Raw genomic sequence first — 4,785 nt, forward strand, 5'->3', positions numbered from 1 at the left:
CATATACATTAATATGATCGGTCTAAGGGAAGCTTGGAAAATATCAGTTTTTGAATTCTTGGTCTGAGAGAAGCTTGCAAATCCCTATGAAGACTTGAATATTACTTAAATTTTTCATATAGGTAGACATTCCAAGGTAATGAATTCCAAGTTCCCAAGCACATTTGTAGAATCTACTGAATTTTATTCCCAGTTTCTAGACCCAGCCAACACATTCAATTTCCTAGATTATTTGTTTCCTGGAAATAAATTCTTTAGTAATTTCTATATTCTATGTTGCCCAATGACCCTTAAAACGCAGCTAGCACAATTTGTGATGTACATGAAAAAAGAAGACTATATATAGAAGCTAGTAGTTTAATGGTGTTTATAAGTGGTCCCCACCATTTAGGTTCCTTAAAGCTTTGAAGGTGGATATTTGGTGCATTTACAAAATTGATGTCTTGAGTGTGGTGCAGAAGCAGTGATATAATTTGGATTGGCATTCGTTTATATTTCGCTAATTTATTGATTTGCTGTTGATTCCTATGTGGAAGTCTGGTGATTAATGATGAGAATTAGCTTAATTGCAAGTCAGATTTTGTTCAGTTTTCTAACTTGGCATTCATTCTCAGGTGAAGAGTTGGATTAGAGAGGAGAATTTTGATTACTTGCCTGCACATAGTCATTGATTTGGACTTTTTTGGCTAAATAGTATAAATGTAGTAGGATGTATACCTAAAATGAGGATGTCGAGATGCATGGTTAAAAAAATGAGGAAAGATAGAATTAGAAATGAATGCATTCATGGCAACTAATTAGCACCACCAATAGGAAAAAAAAGATGAGGGAAAGTAGACTTTGATGGTTTGGTCAGGTGCAATGGAGATCAGGAACTACGCCGATTAGGAGTAAGTTGGTGCAAGTTGATGGGATCTAAAAGAGCAAGGGGAAGGCCCAAAAGGATGTGGATGGAGGTAGTAAAAAAAGACATGATGACTTATGGTTTGATTGAAGTTATGTCCCATGAAAGAATGGAATAGTGGAATAGGATTCATGATTGGTGAAATTCCCCAAGCAATTCATGAATATGACAAAGAAATGAGAAAAATATGACCTGGAACTTTCACAGATTCATGTAATGTAACGGAAAATATTATGAACCACTCAGTCAAATTCACCGAAAAGAAATTGAATTTCATGTAAAGCTCATTCAATTATGTGTTAGGCCAGTTCAATTTCATTTAAAGTTCATTCCAACTCATGTTAGCCTCGCTAAATTTCATGTAAGCCTCATTGAGTTTCATGTTAACCTCGTTGATTTTTGAGTTAGCCTCACTCAATTTCAAGCTTACCTCCATCAAATTCATGTTTCCCTTGCTCAATTTTTAGGTTGCCTCACTTAATTTTTAGCTTGCCTCGCTCAATTTCACCTTGCCCTGCTCAATTTTAGCTTGCCTCGCTTAATTTTCCCCTTGCCCCGCTCAATTTCTAGTTTTCCTCACTCAATTGCTAGGTTGCCTCGCGAATTTCTAGGTCCCCTCGTTGAATTTCTAGGTTGCCTTGCTCAATTTCTTGTTTGCCTCGCTCAATTGCTAGATTGCCTCGCTCAATTGCTAGGTTACCTCGCTCAATTTCTAGGTTGCCTCACTAAATTTATATGTTGCCTCGCTCAATTTCTACGTCACCTCACTGAATTATCAGCTTACCTCTTTAAATTTCAAGATTGCCTCGCTCAATTTCTAGGTTGCCTCGCTTAATTTCTAGGTTGCCTCGTTCAATTTCACCTTGCCTCACTCAATTTTTTAGGTTGCCTCGCTCAATTATCAACTTGCCTCGCTCAATTATCACCTTACCTCACTCAACTTATAGTTTGCCTCACTCAATTTTGAGCTTGCCTCGTTCAATTCCTAGGTTGCCTCGCTGAATTTCTATGTTGCCTCGCTCAATTTGTAGGTTCCCTCGCTCAATTTGTAGGTTACCTCGCTCAATTCCTTGGTTGCATCGCTCAATTCCTAGGTTGCCTTACTTAATTTTTACGTTCCCTCACTCAATTCCTAGGTTCCCTCACTCAATTCATTGGTTGCCTCGCTCAATTCCTAGGTTGCCTCGCTGAATTTTTACGTTGTCTCACTCAATTTGTAGGTTGCCTGGCTCAATTCCTAGGTTCCCTCGCTCAATTCCTAGGTTGCCTCGTTCAATTTTTAGATTGCCTTGCTCAATTTCTTGGTTGCCTCACTCAATTTCTAGGTTCCCTCGCTCAATTCCTAGGTTGCCTTGCTCAATTTATAGGCTCGCTTTCTCCTTATTTAGGTTGCCTCGCTCAATTCCTGAGTTGCCTCACTGAATTTCTACGTTGCCTCGCTCAATTCCTAGGTTCTCTCGCTCAATTGGTAGGTTCCCTTGTGCAATTCCTTGGTTGCCTCGCTCAAGTGGTAGGTTGACTCGGTCAATTCCTAGTTTGCCTCGGTCAATTCCTAAGTTGCCTCGCTCAATTTTTTGGTTGCCTCACTGAATTCCTAGGTTGTCTCACTGAATTTCTACATTGCCTCGCTCAATTTGTATGTTGCCTCATTCAATTCTTAGGTTCCCTCGCTCAATTCCTTGGTTGCCTCGCTCAATTTGTAGGTTGCCCCGTTGAATTTCTTATTTGCCCCGCTGAATTTCATGTTTACCTTGCTTAATTTTCAGTTTGCCCCGCTGAAATTCAAGCTTGCCCCGCTCGATTTCATGTTTACCTCGCTCAACTTCATGTTTGCCCCGCTTAATTTCATGTTTGCCCTGGTAAAATTCAAGTTTGTGCCGCTTAATTTCATGTTTACCCCGCTCAATTTCATGTTTGCCCCACTCAATTTCCAGTTTGCCCCACTCAATTTCCAATTTGCCCCACTCAATTTCATGTTTGTCACGCTGAATTTCATGTTTGGAATTTAAGATGCAACTGATTGGGTCCTTTTAACCTTGGATCAATCCTACTTTTTATCCACCCTTCCTAGACCTAACATTTGTTTGATTTTAACCTAATCAAGGCCCGAAATAATGCCATATTTAAAGTTGCAGTTGCAAGTGATAGATGACATAGGAGAAGTAACTATCTTCAACTCTAAAATAGTCATTTCAACTATATAATCAACAATAAATCATTTTATTTTGCCCCTTTGCTTGGTACAGAGTAAAGAGAATTGAATGAAGGTAGTCTAACAAACTATACTTTAGCTCGGATAAGATATGACCCAGCTCTTTGCCGAATCTTTTCCTAACCTCTATTAACCATTTTCATCGTTAATATTTTTTCTCACCAAAATACACAACCGAAACTTCCCTATTCTTGTCTTTGATTTTTTTCTTCTTTTTTGTTGTGAAGAGTAGTTTTATAGATTGATTAAATGCTCAATTGGTGCAAAACTTGCCAACTGAATGAAGTAATATCTTTATGAAACAGATTTTTGTTGAGTTTGATCTTGTTCCACTAGCAAGTGCTTTCCTCGCAAAGGTTCATGTTGCTCACATGCATGATGCAAAAAAGTTGTTGTAAAGGTAATTTTTTGGTGCTCTTCCATTTGCATAGGCCACTAGATCTTCAAACTCCAGATTGGAAATCTCTATGGCAACAATTTGGAACTTTTCATATTAAAGGTTACATTCTCCATGATGTCCTAATGCTTTGTTTCTTTTTTTTTTTCTTTTTTTTTTCTTTTTTTTTTTGTTTTCTTTTGTTTTGTTTTGTTTATTTATTTATTTATTTTTGCATCAGGTGTGAAGAAGAAAGTTGATAAAGTAATGTCTGCATTGAAGGAATGGACTCAAATTTCCTATGGTTTAAAAAAGAAAACAAAGGTGTATATGTGAACTGTTGTATTGTTGCCTCTTTGATTTGTTAGAAAGGCACTACAATAGGCATTAGGTGATTCTTTAAAATAAAACTCAATGACACATTTGAGTTTCAATAATGGTTAAATGGGAGCAATGGGAAATATGAATGTCCAAAAGAAAATACTAGATGGTCCAAACAGTGGACCTCGCCTCTAGATGCTAATATATCTAAAGAGTCACTTTGATCCAAGGATCGGTGTGATATAAACTTCCACTGTCTGAACTGTATGTCTCAAACTCAAGTGTGTTCCTAGCAAGTCTTTAAAGGTGTTTTATTCTTGTAATCTTATTCCAGTTCTGATTCAATTGCTCCTATTGATCCAAACTATCCCAATTGTTTTGGTGATTCTTTTTTATTTTAATCTAGTGTTATTATTATTATTATTCTTATTATTATTATCATGGGTCATTTGTTTCATGTTTGGGAAAATGTAGGGTTAGGTCAGTGAAGGATACTTTGCTACTAGTTTTGAATAGGATAGGAGTCCTCTCTTGGGTTGTCATGGTTCACCAACTGGATTCGTAAGTATTTACATGCTTTGTTCGTTTGTTATTAATTTTTGTTTTGTTCCCCATTTATTTTCTTTGTTGGTTTTTTATTTGTCATGGCAATCCATCCACTTTTAGCATTTGTACCGAAAAGTGCATCTAAAGTAGGAGTTGGATGGATGTTGTTTGGCTGAGCTATGATTTGTTTATCATTTAGCCATTTGGGTTTGATATATGCATCCAATCGCATACACAACACTTGGATAATTTGTCTTTCAGATCTTGTGGTCTCATGTGAGAAATGTACGAGAATGTGCCCTTATGATGAATGAAGAGGACGATGATAGAGGGACTCCTTACAATTGTGGCGATTAGTCCTATTGCATCTTAGTGTGCATGCAAAAAGGCTCTCTCAGTCATGTCACTTTCCTACCATCTGTTTGT

At 37.3% G+C, this 4,785-nt stretch overlaps 1 long non-coding RNA gene across 1 annotated transcript; it reads left to right on the forward strand.

Moving 5' to 3' along the window:
- The first annotated feature begins 3,725 nt into the window (after positions 1–3,725).
- On the forward strand, positions 3,726–4,427 carry LOC131256165 (uncharacterized). Its single transcript, XR_009176610.1, has 2 exons — positions 3,726–3,816; positions 4,288–4,427. It is a non-coding gene; the product is annotated as an uncharacterized LOC131256165 (long non-coding RNA).
- The last annotated feature ends 358 nt before the right edge of the window (positions 4,428–4,785 follow it).

The sequence above is a fragment of the Magnolia sinica genome, chromosome 9 (assembly GCF_029962835.1).
Source record: "Magnolia sinica isolate HGM2019 chromosome 9, MsV1, whole genome shotgun sequence".
NCBI lineage: Eukaryota > Viridiplantae > Streptophyta > Magnoliopsida > Magnoliales > Magnoliaceae > Magnolia > Magnolia sinica.